The sequence below is a fragment of the Elephas maximus genome, chromosome 2 (genome assembly GCF_024166365.1).
Source record: "Elephas maximus indicus isolate mEleMax1 chromosome 2, mEleMax1 primary haplotype, whole genome shotgun sequence".
In the NCBI taxonomy this organism is placed as follows: domain Eukaryota; kingdom Metazoa; phylum Chordata; class Mammalia; order Proboscidea; family Elephantidae; genus Elephas; species Elephas maximus.
The window spans coordinates 165,518,560-165,534,855 of NC_064820.1; positions in this window are offsets into that span (position 1 = coordinate 165,518,560).

Consider the following 16,296-nt stretch of genomic DNA (forward strand, 5'->3'; position numbering starts at 1 on the left):
ATCCCCTATCCATATAGGTGTGTTCTCATTCCATAGGCCCCAAAGTGCAACCACCTTAAGACATAATAAGAAACCTCACATCTGCACATGAAATACAGATCAGATATGGCAGGGGTGTTGTTTTGCTACTTCCTAACAGTCATAGATTTTCATTGATGAAATTAGACTTCAAAAAGTATTGAGCTCCTCCTTATGGAACTATGCAAGAAGGAGATAAAGTGCCCATCTGTCCAGGAGGTAATAGAAGAGAAAAATTAAAGGATTTTAAGGGTCCTTCGAATTCAGAAATGTGGAATTCTAATTATTTATCCCCAGAATGCTTCTTAGGAAATGGAGATATAAAAGTGAAAAACTGGGTGAGTCTGTTTTGTGACTTTGTCTTTCACTGCTCTATGTGCATGTGTGTGTGTACGAGTGAGTAGGTGGGTGTGTATGTATTTTTGGTCCTGTTTGAATTAAAATTACCTTGGTACAGATATTATTTCTGAATTATCGCCTTTGGCAAAGATCTTTGCACAGACTACATATACCATGGGGGCAGAGGTGGTTCAGTGGTAAAATTCTCGCCTTTCCTGCAGGAGATTCGGCTTCAATTCCTAGCCAACGCACCTCAAGCACAGCCCCCACCCCTTCTGTCTGTGGAAGCTTGCATGTTGCCATAATACTGAGCAAGTTCCAGTGAAGCTTCCAGACTAAGATGGACTAGGAAGAAAAGCCTGGCATTCTACTTCTGAAAATCAGCCAGTGAAATCCCTGTGAAGCACAACATCACAACAGGGATGGTGAAGAACTGGGCAGTGTTTCGTTCCATTGTGCATGGGGCCGCCATTAAGTTAATTTGTCTAGGCTGGACGAAATCAAGGACCTAAAAGAAAACATATAAGTCTTTGGAACAGTCGAAAAATGTCGTGAAATTCAAGCCCTTAACTCAGAGGAAAGCTCCTCAGGCCTTCCTTGCTCACAGCCTACTGACTCTTACTCTGTACACAATTCTTACGAAGCTAATTATTTAGTTTCCCAGCCCAGGGATATTCAGTGCAGCTCAGAGAGAATATATAAGAAGGTGGCTTGAGGCAATTGCCCATTTTATAGCAATACCATTTCACAGTGAAATCATTATGGAAAAACAAAAGAATAAACATAAAACTCAGACTGATGGCCTGGGAGTTCCGGGGTCATTTAGTGCAGGAACAAAGAGCTATATCCACCTGAATAGACCCCAAGGGCATCACCAAATCACAGCCAAGCAAGGAAGTGGATGGTGGGTCACCTTCCAGAGTTTAAATCCTGTTCAGGAGTCTCTTTTTAAGAAATCAGGGAAAGGCATCATCTATTTTTAAAAGTTTCCATCCAAAATGGTGAATGCAAAAAGCTCACGTTGTCAGCTCAGCTTCAGTAAAAAACATCCTCCCTGCAGATGCAGGCTCAGGGTGGCATTAGCATTTGCATAAGGTTCATTGGTGATGAGGGAGCTGCCTTGCTGTGATCCTGGCGGCCAGTCTCAGCAACCCAGCAAGAGCCTTCTCCCTAGTGGCAGGCCCCATTTTACCCACCTCCTGCCTCCTCTTCCCAGCCCACAGATGCCAGAGTTGTGGCGCCTACACTTCAAGCCCCGTAGAGCCTCTGTGGCTGGAGAGGGCATGTGGCCCTCGGGAAAGAAACGCACTGAGTAGGTGCACAGAATTCCAGTGTGGATGCCTTCTCCAACGGTTAGGCCATATCCTCCTAGTTAGCAACACCTCTATTTGAAAAAAAGCCTTTGCAAGAGAAAGTTCCATAGGCTCCCTCAGCCACCTAGGCTAGTGACCCCTGATTCTTGCTCTAGCTCCCACGTTCTTTACTAAAGCATCGTTACTTATAATTAATTAATGATTGATGGAAGGGTCACAGGTGTTTAAGAAAGCCAGATCGGTTATCTGGTGGCGAATGGGTTGCAGGGGTTCCAGTTAAGGGTCCACATAGGAAGTCTTGCATTGAAGCACTCGGCTGCTAACCAAAAGGTTAAATAAAGGTTCAAGTCCACCCAGAGGCACGTCAGAAGAGAGGCCTGGCATTCTGTTTCCAAAAAATCAGCCATAGAAAACTCTGTGGAGCACAGTTACACTCTGACACACGTGGAGGCACCATGAGTTGGAGTTGACTCAATGGCAATTGGTGGGGGGGGGGGGGGTAGGAAGTCCAGGTAGAAACATACCTGCCCAGATGAGTTGTTCTCCCCAGTAGGCAGGTTGAGGGGGCATCTAAGGCCCAGTTTTTGCTGGATGTTACTTGGGCAACATAGCTCTGGGAGGAAGGAAGTCTTCCTCCTTGATGTTGCAGCATTTCGAGGGGAGACCTACGTCCCCCTTTGGCCCTTGCTTCCAGCCATTTCAGCGGTCTCACCGAGTGTCCCTTGTCTTGGTGGTCAGAATCCCCATATCGGGCATCTGAGTCAGGACTGGCTAAGGCCTGGGCACCCATAGCCTCCTTGCCTTTAACCCTTCATGGGGCCCGGCCCCAGGCAATTCAATGGCTTCTTTCTCTGGCTCTCAATGAAACATTCTTCCAAGCAGATTATTGAAAGCAGAACTCCAGGTGCACAATGGGCGCTCTGTGCTCACAGCCGCTGCCCAATCTGTTTGCCCAGTCCGACTGCAGCCTCGCCTCTCCGCACACTCCCCACCCTCCACCCACTGACCCCGACCCCACCCAGAGGCCAGCTCAAAGGGAGGCCATATGAAAGGACTTGTTCTCTGCACTTTCAGAAGTTCCCGCCATGGCCTCTGCCAGGCTTGGGAGGAGTTAGTTTAACGCGACCCAGGCCTGCTTCCAGCCCATCCATTCAGTGCTCTGCTCCTGCCCTCTTTGATGTCTAGAGGCTTCCACCTTCAGCTGAAGTTTCTCTCACTCTTGCACACACACTCACATGCACCCCCCCAAAAAAGAAGTGAATTCCCAGGGACTCACATGGGGAATGGGGAAGCTGAGATCCAGGCAAATGGAGGGCCCCCAAACGGATGGCAGGCTGCCCATGTCCACCCTCAACAAGGGCCCCAAGTTCCCTCATAGGTTCAGTGAAGGCAAAAGAGGGTCCTGGTGAGGTGTGAGACCTCTGGAGCCAGACTGCCTGGATTCCAGCCTGGCTTGGCCACTTGCTAACTCTGTGCCTTAGCTATGTCACTTAACCTCTCTGAGCCTCAGTTTTCTTATCTGTAAAGTGGGAATAATAGTACCAACCTCGTAAGGTGAGTACTGTTGTTGTGATGATTGAAGCAGACAAGACGTGAAGCTCTTAGCACTGTGCCTGATACATGATAAGCTCTCATGAAATGATAGCTATTGTTATTATTGTTACATTACTTAGATTCTGTGGTCATTCTTGACTTATATTCTAGTACTACAAGTGAATAGCCTCAGGGAACAAAAATTTGCATTCACCTGGTCAAGTTATCTCTCTCCTCCAAAACTTTCAATGGCTACTGTCTTAGTCATCTAGCACTGCTTTAACAGAAATACCACAAGTTGATAGCTTTAACAGAGAGAAATTTATTCTCTCACAATCTAGGAGGCTAGAAGTCCAAATTCAGGGTGCCAGCTCCAGGGCTGGGCTCTCTTTCTTTGTCAGCTCTGGGCAAGGTCCTTGTCATTCAATCTTCCCTGGTCAAGGAGCTCCTCAGTGCAGGGACCCTGGGTCCAAAGGATGCGCTATTCTCCTGGCTCTTGTTTCTTAGTAGTATGAGGTCCCCATGTCTCTCTGCTCACTTCTCTCTTTTATACGTCAAAAGAGATTGGTTTAAGACACAACCTAATCTTGTACGTTGAGTCCTGTCTCATTAACTTAACTGCCACTAATCCCGCCTCCTTAACATCACAGAGGTAGGATTTACAACACAAGGAAATCACATCGGATGACAAAAGGGTGGACAATCACACAATACTGGGAATCATGGCCTAGCCAAGTTGACACACAGTTTGCAGGGGAGACCAGTTCAATCGGTAACAGCTACCAACTGCCTGCAGTAGAAGCCCAAGCTCCTTGGTGGGCAGTCAGGGTCGGAACTTTGCCTTCCTCTCTTCGTCATAACAGTCACTGGATATGTGGAAGGTAGAAACGTTGGTGGCGTAGTGGTTAAGGGCTCTGGCTGCTAACCAAAGGGTCAGCAGTTTGAATCTACCAGGCGCTCCTTGTAAACTGTATGGGACAGTTCTACTGTGTCCTATAGGGTCGCTATGGGGTCACAATGAGTCGGAATCAACTCGACAGCACTGGGTTTGTTTTGGTTTTTGTTTATGTGGAAGGTAAATGGGCCCCATCACTGCTGTTACTACTGTCATTGTCATCATCTACTGCATTTGGAGAAATGGACCTTTAGCACAAACTGTAAGGAGACTCTGCCTGGGGGAAAACCCTGAATCAACACCAAATTGAAATTTGGCAGTAAAAATAACAACACAAGAGCTTTCATTTATTGAACATCTACTATGTGCCAGGAGCCTCTGGGTGGCACAAACGGCTAAGCTCTCAGCTGCTAACTGGAAAGTTGAAGGTTCAAGTCCATGCAGTGGTGCCTTGGAAGAAAGACCTGGCAATCTACTTCCAAAAAATCAGCCACTGAAAACTCTATGGAGCACAGTTCTGCTCTGACACACTTGAGGTTGCCGTGAGTCAGAGTCTAGTCCACTGACATTGTGGGTGGAACTACCTCCCACTTTGCTCCACCCACAGGTTGTTGTTTATTTTTGTTATTGTCATCGTGTGCCGTTGAGTCAATTCCAACTTGTGGCAGCCCTATAGGACAGAGTAAAACTGCCCCATAGGGTTTCTTAAGCTGTAATCTTTATGGGAGCAGATTGCCAGGTCTTGTCTTCTGCAGAGCCCCTAGGTGGGTTTGAACTGCTGTCCTTTTGGTTAGCAGCAGCTGAGCACTTGACCATTGCACCACCAGGGCTCCTTCCACCCGCAGATTCCAGGTGGGAATGGAGCCATCTTGGAAACCTGCTCTCAGGCCCTTCCTTGCGCTTTGCACTGCCTCCCTGAGGCCCTGTTGCCTGCTTCAGTAGCTTCTGGATATCCCAAAGCCCTCTAAGGCAGAGGCTTCTCCTGGCTGTCTATCTTCTCAGACCTATGTCACCTGTCAGCTCTGCCTCCCAATGAAACAAGAGTCATTCTCCCAGGGCAGCAATCTTGCTAAGCTTTTTTTCTAAGGGACAGCACAACCCAGCCCCCGCTGGCTCCTGGCCCTGGCTAGACAGCACACGAAGCCAGGGATACTCACTAATGACAGGGATGAGGCTTGCCTCCGTTCCCATGGCAACTGCTGTGCTCTACTTAGTCCATCACTTCTGAAGCTCCTGCTGGTGTGAAAGTTATTTTGCATAGAAGTGCTTAACCCTTATCCAGGAATGCTGCTCTGGGTCTTTAGAGCCTTCCAAGTCCCTTATAAAGTTGATTTTCTGTTTTCCCCCTTTGTTAAAACCCTTTGATTCTCTAAAGCCCAGCTCAAACCTCACTTCTTCCAAGAGACTTTTCCAGATCCCCTTTCCCCTCCCTCCCCACGTGGAGTAAATCTCCTGCTCCCCCATGTTCCCCAGGGGCATGTTTATGGTTCTCTTAGATCACAGTCTGCCTGTTTCACAGTTATTTATATGTCTCCTTCTGAGCCCCTGGTGAGTGATCAGCCCATAGTAGGTGCTAAACAAACATTTGTTTGAATTTATTTGAATTTCCCTTTCAAGGTTTTTAAAAATTGCTATTATTAACAGTACCGACCATTACTAATAATCCCTTATGCTTGTAAAATTATTTACAGTTTATATATAGCTCCATGCTTGAGGGCGCTGCTTTAAACACCAGCTCCACCCTCTCTAGCTGGGGGACAGCGTGCAAGCCATGTAGCCTCTCTCAACCTGCTTCTCATCAGTAAAATGAATTGTTGTAAATATTAAAATAAATGTGGAAAGGCTTTACTCAGCACAGGGCCAGATGCCTAGTGATGCCTCAATAAATGTCAGCTATTATTAGAACTCATGGTCTCATTTGGACCTCATAAAGGCTTGATGATGCAAAGAAGGGCGGGGATTTTGTTAGTGTTGTCATTGCCGTTGTTGACAGATGAAGAGACTGAGGTTCAGAGAGGGGGCGGGCTGTTTAGACTTTAATGGATACCTGTTGTCGGCTTTACAGCCATTTACCCTTTCCTGGTAACAGAGCCCAGATTTCCTTTGCAGAACTAGCCCTCCCCACGGAAGGGTCAACTCTAGGAGAAGGCTTGGACACTCACAACATTAAATGTCCCTGGAAACAGTGATTAGGTCAGGGAGGGACAGGTGACCCAAGTCTGTCCAAAAAGAAAAAGCCGGTTGCCACTGAGTCGATACCAACTCATGCAACCCCATGTGTGTCCAAATGAGGCTCACTTCTGAGGTTTTTTTTTTTTAATTTTTGTGAACGAGATTCTCTCCTTTCTGCTGAATTTAGAGCAAGACAATACAACACAGCCTGCCTGCAACTAACTCTATTGTTGTTAGTCGCTGTGGAGTAAATTCTGACTCATGATGGCTCTGAGGTCCCCGGGTTCTGCAAATGGTTAAGCACTCAACTACTAGCTGAGAGGTTGGTGGTTCAAACTTACCTAGATGTGCCTTGGAAGACAGGCCTGGCAATCTGCTTCCAAATGGTCACAGTCTTAAAAATCCTGTGAAGCAGTTCTACTCTGCACACTTGGGGTTGCCATGGGGCTAAATCTAACAGACAGGAAAACAAAGTGCATCAACAAGACAGGAAGATTCCCAATAGTATCATTTGAGCACTTGAATCCTTTCTAGTCACACCTGAAGCTAGAACTACCTTCTGGACTTTATCCTGCAACCCAACCCTTTCTTTCTCAGTCAGTTTGTGTTGGTGTCTGTCATTTGCAAAAGAAAAAGTATCAACCATTGCAAACATACTCTCCCTCCACCACAGAAGTCAAGGATCTCTCTATTCTGTTCACTCACTTGATAAATACTTGTTGAGCACCTACTATGTGCCATCCACTTCCCTGGGATGAGGCTGCAGCGATGGACAAGACAAACCATCCAGCTCTCTTGGAGTTTGTATTCCATTGTCACCCAACTTGACACATGAGGACACTGAGGCTCAGAGAGAGTGTGTCCTTCAAATGGTAAAGAGGATCAAGGACCCAAATGAGACTGGGCAGGAGTGAGGGAGGCGGCTAGGACTGTCCGTCACTGGCAGGCAGGCTAGTTTGAGGACTAGTGAGTTTCCACTCATCCCAGCTCATAGCAGGGAGGTTCTTGGCCAAGGCCAGAGGTTGCGCCAGAAGGCTGAGGCTCCAGTCCCCTGGGTCAGAGAACTACAGGCAGGGGATAGTTTCCTGGGAGCGGTGTGACTCTGAGGTCTCATTTGAGGGTGTTCACTCCCACGTGCCTGGCTGACTTAATAGCCTCAATCTTTGTGCTGAAACTCTGTTAAAGAGCTCTCTGGCAGCAAGATTACCTTGCGAGGAAGCCTCTTCTCACAGGAATTTTCAATATACTATCAAGAGGAAAGATCATATTTTCTTTTTTCCATTTTTTTTATTGTACTTCAGATGAAGTTTTACAGAACAAACTAGCTTCTCATTAAACAATTAGTATACACACTGTTTTGTGACATTGGTTACCAACCCCATGACATGTCAGCACTCTCCCCTTCTCAGCATTGGGTTCCCTATTACCAATTTCCTGTCTCCTTGATCTAGTCCTTGCCCCTGGGCTGCTGCGCCCCTGTAGTCTCATTTTGTTTTTTGGGACTGCCTAATCTTTGGCTAAGGGGTGACCCTCAGGAATGGCTTCATTACTGAGCTATGAGAGTGTCCAGGGGCCATACTCTCGGGTTTCTCCAGTCTCATTCGGGCCAGTAAGTCTGGTGAAGTATCCCATTTTCTAACCTATGCTGAGGCTAATTTTTTCCTCTTTATCCAACAACTCATCCTGCGGAGAACCCAGCCTCTCTGGGGCCAGGCCCTTCCTAGAGACTGTGATATAGAGAAGTTGGATCTGTTCTCCTCTTGCTTTGCTTGTCTCCGCAGCACCAGTACCTAGCACAGCGTCTGGCATACAGTTGTTGGTGCTCTTAGGAGCCATTGAGTCGATTTTCAACTCAGAGTGACTGCACGTGACAGAGTAGAACTGCCCCATACAGTTTTCTAGGCTGTAATCTTAATGGAAGCAGATCAACAGGTCTTTCTCCTACAGAGCCACTGGGTGGGTTCGAACCACCAACCTTTCGGTTAGCAGCCGAGTGCTTCACCATTGTGCCACCAGGGCCCCTTGACATGTGATAGATGCTGAATAAATTTCTCTTGGATCAGTGTTTGCGGGATTTTTTAATGGCAAGAGGCACTCACCCTGAGGCAGACTGTCCATGAAATTAATACAGTTTAAGCTTCGGGACCCCTCACGTGCACAAGCCTCCCTCTAAGCCCTGGCAGTGGCCCGAGGAATGTGTTTACGTGGTCAGATTTGTGCACACAAGTCATTTTAACCACAATCACTTTGACTTCCTCACTGTCATATCTTCCCTTATGCCAGACAGCTTTAGAACGACTATGGCATTTTAGGTGTCTGGTTAAGTGGAAGTTGAGTTTGAGGGTCATTATGGATTGAATGACATCCCCCAAAAAAGATACGCTGAAATCCTAAAAAAAAAAAAAAAAAACCCCTAGAACCTATAAATATGACCTTGTTTGGAAATAGGGACTTTAGAAGATGTTATCAGTTAACATGAGGTCATATAGGAAGAGCCCGGGTCCTAACCCCATCTGGGAGTCCCCAGGTTGGTGCAAACAGTTTATATGCTAGGTTGCTAACCTCTGCTAACTGAAAGGTTGGAGGTTTGAATCCACCCAGAGGCATCTTGGAAGAAAGGTGGCAACCTACTTCTGAAAACTCAGCTACTGAAAACCCTATGGGCACACATTGGGTCACTGTAAGTTGGAGTCTACTCAGTGGCGCCTGGTAAGCCAATCTGAGTGCTACCCTTCTAAAAGAGAAGAGACACAGAGGAAAGAGGACCATGGGAAGACACATCTATACCTGGGTCTACCAGGAACTGAGACAAGAAAGGATCTCCCCCTAGAGCCTTCAAAGGGAACGTAGTTCTACAGACACCCCGAATTTGGACTCCCAGCCTCCAGAACTATGAAACAATAAATTTCTGCTCTTATGAGCCACCCACTTTGTGGTTCTTTGTTACAGCAGCCTTAGGAAACTGAGGCAGGGACACGTTTGGTCTGGGTTTGGTGGAACTCTAGGTTCCATGCGTAATTAAATTGGCTGTCTTACTGTAGAACTAGCTTCCTCAACTGTCTTACTGCCCACTGAGCTCCCTCATCTGGCAAAAAGACACAAAGGTGCAGGCCCAGAGGTTGTATGGTGATGTGAATGTGCCTTACAGAACCTGGAAATAGAAGTATATGGGTTAGAGAAGATGCGAAGTTTGAAATCTAGGGAGTCAGAAGGTAAGTCGTGGAAAATTCTTCCCATTATCAAACCTGTGAGATTGTAACCAGAGGATTCCATGCTCAGAGATGCATAGACAGAATGGAAATTATTTCCTGTCAGGGATATTCTCTATAATACAGTATGTAGAATTATAAATGCACCATAACCTTTTTTTTTTTTTTTTTGCATGGGAACCATGTGAAATAGCATATATCAGCCTGAGATGATCAGAATAATCACTATTTAGCACACCTGTAGCAGTACTACAAACAGCAAGTTCATCCATATGTGAAATCCCATGGTTGATGCATCTGAACTATCAAAACTTAAAAAGTTCAATTAACCTTGTGAGAGGGAAGGCTGGATCCTCTTTCTCTTCTCTCTAGAGAAAGTGATTGCATTTCTTTCTATGAAGAGGCACTCAAGAGTGTACTAAGGTAGCACCTGTGGCCTGCCCTCTTTCCCCAAATGCTGTGTGGCTCCTGCGGTGAGCCTTTCTCCCATTGTCTGCTGCAGGACTTCCCTACCTTCACTCCCAGGGCCCTTATCTTGGTGCCTGGGTCTGCTTTCCAGATTCTACTTAAGGAAACAATGATCAGGCTCTGCAGCTGTGGGCCCAAATCTCAGATTTGGGATTCTAGAGAATTAAGGGGTCAGAGTGGCCTGGATCTTATCGCCAAAACTGCCCTACCTTTCCCCCACCCAGAGAATGAAATGGGAGTTATTTCTGCTCTGAACCTGAAGGAATGTTGCCTTCATATTTGGCTACTTACAAGCTGTCTCAATTACCCTCAAAGTTGCCTCTGTGAAAAGCCATCTAAACATTGGCAATCCTGCTGGGTTTTTCTTTCCACCTTTTCCTCCTCCTCCTCCCTAGCATGGCTTCCAGCCTCCACTTCCATTTCCCTGCCCCACAGTGTCCTCAGAGGAACCCCGGTCCTCTTTACACCTACAGCCCTACCTCCCACCTGCTTTTACCACCAACTTCCTAGGCTGCCTCTCTAATGAGATGATTGGCCAAGGAACAACAGAGAGAACTAAAGAGTGATTCAGCTGCAGGATACAGGCTGGGATTTAGTGGCCAACGTTGTAAATGGGACAATCTAAAGTGCCCTCAAACACAACTTGAGCCAGTCAGATTCTGAACTCAGTACAGAGAAGAGGGTATCAGTCTGTACTCTTTGCGTTGCAAGCGACAGAAACGCAACTCACTGGCTTAGGCAAGAATGATGAATTCCCTGACTCCATAACCACAAGGAAATACTTGAGCGAGAGTTTGACTTGAACGCTTTTATTCTTTTGCCTTTACCCCTCTCTGAGTGTCATTTTCACTCTTTCAAACAAGCAGCCCTCAGGTTTATCACCCACCCAGACCCAGTGCCATCAGGTCGATTCCAACTCATAGTGACCCTATAGAACAGAGTAGAACTGCCCCATAGAGTTTCCAAGGAGCACCTGGTGGAGTCGAACTGCTGACCCTTTGGTTACCAGCCGTAGCACTTAACCACTGTGCCACAGGGTTTGGTTCAGGCTTATCACAGAGGGACTAAAAGCCACTCTCTTTAGTTCCAATTTCAAAGTCCAAGAGAAAAACTCTCATTGTCCTAGCTTGAATTCAGGCACCCACTCTAGCCAATCAACAGGGTCTAAAGGTGGGATCTGCAAAAAGATAGCAGCTCCTATTAGACTCCCATGGTTGCTGCTGGGGGAAGTTAAGTTTCTGGAAGAAGTGGGAGATAGGGTATTTCTCTGGGAAAAATGAAACTTTGATAAAACGTGACCTAATTGAAGGACCATTAAACATAAGAACTAATAGAGAATTTAGAACAACACCTGCCATCAATATCGTGGTCACTAGCTACATGTGGCTATTTATGTTTAAATTAATTTAGTTCCTAAGTTGCACTAGCCACCTTTCAAGAACTAGTGGCTACCACATTGGACAGGAATGATATAGAATGTTTCTATCATTGCAGAACTCATATAGGGTCGCTATGAGTCGGAATCGACTCAACGGCAGTGGGTTTGGTTTTGGTTTTTTTATCACTGCAGAAAGTTCTATCAGAGAGCACCAATTTAGAGATTCCAGGGTCCAGCCCGTTCATTCTACAGGTGAGGAAAATGAGGTCTAGAGAGAAGAAGGGACTTACATAAACATGCTCAACAATTCAGGGCCAGAATCAACACTCCAAGGCCAATGTTTAGATGGCCTTTCAAAGAGGCACTTTTGAGGGTAATTGAGACAGCTTGTAGGTGGCCAAACATGAAGGCAATATTCCTATTCCAATGCTTTTTCCTCTATATTAGCATATCCTAAAAGGTTTTCTCTGCATCAATGATCTTGCACGATGTTCCACAAGGAAATGGCTCTGTGTTTAAATAAGTTCATGAAACCATGCCTATTCTATTCTCCTATTTATAGGACTATCAGCATATCAAAGGCTCTGAGAAGTCCTGTAGTACAGATCACTTTGGTTACCCAGTATTCCAAACGTATTTGACCATGGAACTCATTTCTTGTCTGTATATCATCCATTTATAGCAGAATTGGGGTTCCACTGAACACAGTTTAGGAAATGTGGTGCCATGTGATGCTGCCTCTCTTCGGGGAGCTCTCAGTCTCACAGGAGAGGGGACACGCCCGCAAGAATGGCAGGGCTGTCTCTTCAGTTCCATCACAAATATTATTGAGAGCCTGCGGTGGACTAGGCACCAGGCCAGGCCAGGCAAAGCCGGCTACACCACAGAGAGGGTGACTGACAAAAGACCACACAAGCTCAGGAAAAGCGGAGATGAAGTTTTTAATTGAAAAGAAGCTTTATTGTCTTCCTGTTTATAAAAGCAACATGTTTGTTGCATGCAGTTTAGAAAACCCCCTAAAATATTGAGAAACAAAATTAAGAGCACCATAATTTAGAGAATGGTTAACATTTTTATATATAGTGACTAGTCTTTTTTTTTTTTTTTTTCCCCAACACATTTCCCCTTGAATACATACACATATCCAGATACAGGAAGCCCTGGTGTCGTAGTGGTTAAGAGCTACGGCTACTAACCAAAAGGTTGGCAGTTCAAATCTACCAGGTGTGCTATGGAAATCCTATGGGGCAGTTCCACCCTGTTTTACAGGGTCACCATGAGTTGGAATCGACTCGACGGCAATGAGTTTACAGGTTTTATCTGGATACAAATGCATCTTATGTACTGTATTCTGTCTCCTGCTTTTTTTTTTTCCACTGAATATATTGTAGACTTTTTTATGTCATCAAATATAGATCCATGCCCTCGTTTCAGCATCATGAGGCATTAATTTTGAGTGGAAGATCCTGGAAGGCTCTGTTGATGAAGTGGCATTTGAACAGGGCCTTAAAGGATCGGGAGGCAGAGATGGCAGCCAGGGCGTCCTCAGCAAAGGGAGCATTATGCACAAAAGCCAAGTTGGTGACAGTCCTTTCTGCTCATTAGATAGACGAGGGAACTGGGGCCCAGAGATGGGAGGCAGTTTTCCCAAGGACACGCAATGAGTTAGTGTCGAGAGTAGGACTTGAGCCCAGACTCCCAGTCCTTAGCTTTGGCCACCTTGAAGCCTAGTCCAGATTCTTCACACTGGCATTGTAGGTCTTGCATCACCTTGTTCTCATCCACTTTCATTATCCTAATCACAGATGACATCCTGTCATAAATTGTCTCCAGTATCTACTTCATTCACAGACAGGGAAATCAAAGCCCATTGAGGGGAAGGGCTGCCCAAGGTCAGTGAGCTTGATACCAACAATCGCTCACATGGAGCAAGCTCTCACAGCATGTTAGGCCAAGGGCTGCAGCCAGGCTTGGATTCTCCCATGAGACCCTCTTGTCTTCTCCAGAGGCTTGTGCTTCCCTGGCCCCTGAGTCACAGTCAGCTTGGCCCCTGAGTCACAGTCTGCCCGCCTGCCTGCGGTGAGTCAGCAGCATTTTTGGAGGTTGAGAACACCAAAGCTTAGCCTCAAGGCCCTTCCCGTGTACCTTGGTGCTCCTGGCACATCCTCCAGCTATGCCAGACACAAGAGAGCCTGCGGATGAATGGCCTGAGGTCATGGCCAGACAGCCTGGGAGCTGACCTGTAGGGCTCAGGAATCTGGATGACTCAGAGAAAGCCCCGTTGCCTCTGCGATGTCAAGAGCGGGATTCTGACCCCAAGTGCTCTCTGTGAAGAAGTACAGAGTAAAGGCAATTGATGTGGGGGCTGTGAGAAGGTTTCTCTGACACACCCTCTAGCTCTCTTTGGGCAAGTCACTCCCCATCTCTGGGCTGCAGAGGAAGCATTAAGAGCATAGGCTTTGCCACAAAGCAAATCTGGGTTGGGGTTTGAGACCCAGCTCTGCTTCTTACTCGCAGTGTGACCTTGGCAAGTTCCTTAACTTCCCTGGGCCTCTGAATATGGGAAAGCCAGTAAGTACCTCACAGGGCTGCTGCAGGACTAAATGAGGTGATAATGTAATGTACTTAGCACAGTGCAGAGTGAGCTCATAAATACCAGTAGCTATCATCCAGATGGAAACCCTGGTTAAGAGCTACAGCTGCTAACCAAAAGGCTGGAAGTTCAAATCCACCAGGAGCTCCTTGGAAACCCTATGGGGTAGTTGTACTCTGTCCTATAGGCTTGCTATGAGTCTGAATTCACTCGATGGCAGTGGGTTTGGTTCTTTTTTTCTATTATTCAGATAGCTTTGTTGCTATTGTTGTACACCATCGAGTGGATTCCTACTCATAGTGACCCTATAGGACAAAGTATAACTGCCCCATAGGATTTCCAAGAGACAGCTGGTGGATTCAAACTGCTGACCTTTTGGTTAGCAACCTGAGCTCTTAAGCATTCAGATAATAGTCAATATTATTCAGGGTGTCTTCTGACATTCTCCTCTCATTCACTCACCCATTCAAGCATTCCTTCATTTAAGAAATATTACTGAGTGCCTACTAGGTATTGCCTACGAGGTATCTGTCAGTTTGTCATACGTGGGAGCTTGCATGTTGCTGTATGGCTGGAAGCTATGCTACCGGTATTCAGATACCAGCAGGGCCACCCATGGAGGACAGGTTTCAGCTGAGCTTCCAGACTAAGACAGCCTAGGAAGAAGGACCCGGCAGTCTACTTCTGAAAAACATTAGCCAGTGAAAACCTTATGAATAGCAGCAGAACATTGTCTGATATAGTGCTAGAAGATGAGCCCCTCAGCTTGGAAGGCACTCAAAAGACAACTGGGGAAGAGCTGCCTCCTCAAAGTAGAGTCGACCTTAACGACGTGGATGCAGTAAAGCTTTCGGGACCTTCATTTGCTGATGTGGCACGACTCAAAATAAGATGAAACAGCTGCAAGCATCCATTAATAATCAGAACCTGGAAAGTACGAAGCATGAATCTAGGGAAATTGGAAACTGTCAAAAATGGGATGGAATGCATAAACATTGATATCCCAGGCATTAGTGAGCTGAAATGGACTGGTATTGACCATTTTGAATTGGATAATCATATGGTCTACTATGCCAGTAATGACAACTTGAAGAGGAATGGCATTGCATTCATCGTCAAAAAGAGCATTTCAAGATCTATCCTGAAATACAACATTGTCAGTGATCGGATAATACCCATACGCCTACAGGGAAGACCAGTTACTACGACAATCATTTAAATTTATGCACCAATCACTAAGGCCAAAGATGAAGAAATTGAAGGTTTTTATCAGCTTCTGCAGTCTGAAATTGATTGAACATGCAATCAGTATACATTGATAATTACTGGTGATTGGAACATGAAAGTTGGAAACAAATAAGAAGGATCGGTGGTTGAAAATATGGCCTTGGTGATACAAACAATGCCAGAGATTGAATGATAGAATTTTGCAAGACCAACGCCTTCTTCATTTCAAACACCTTTTTTCACCAACGTAAACGGCGACCTGACACGTGGACCTTGCCCGATGGAATGCACAGGAATCAAAACGGCTACATCTGTGGAAAAAGACAATGGAAAAGCTCAATATTATCAGTCAGTACAAGGCCATGGGGCTGACTGTGGAAAAAAAAGAAAATTGCTCATATGCAAGTTCAAGTTGAAACTGAAGAAAATCAGAGTAAGTCCATGAGAGCCAAAGTACAACCTCGAGTATATCCCACCTGAACTTAGAGACCATCTCAAGAACAGATTTGATGCATTGAACACTAGTGACCAAAGACCAGACAAGTTGTGGAATGACATCAAGGACATCATACATGAAGAAAGCCAGAGGTCATTGAAAAAACAGGAAAGAAAGAAAAGCCCAAGATGGATGTCAGAGGAAACTCTGAAACTTGCTCACAAACGTGGAGCAGCTGAACCACAAGGAAGAAATGAGGAAGTAAAAGAACCGAACGAAAGACTTCAAAGGGTGGCTCGAGAAGACAAAGTAAAATATTATGATGACATGTGCAAAGACCTGGAGATAGAAAAACAAAAGGGAAGAATGCACTCAGAGTTTCTCAAGCTGAAAGAACTGAAGAAAAAATTCAAGCCTCTAGTTCCAATAGTGAAGGGTTCTGGGGGAAAAATTAACAACATAGGAAGCATGCAAAGAAGATGGAAGGAATACACAGAGTATTATACCAAAAAGAATTAGTCGAGGTTCAACCATTTCAAGAGGTGGCATATGATCAGGAACCGACGGTACTGAAGGAAGAAGTCCAAGCTGCTCTGAAGGCACTGGCTAAAAACAAGGCTCCAGGAATTGATGAAATATCGATTGAGATGTTTCAACAAACAGATGCAGCACTGGAAGTACTCATTTGTCCATGCCAAGAAATTTGGAAGACAGC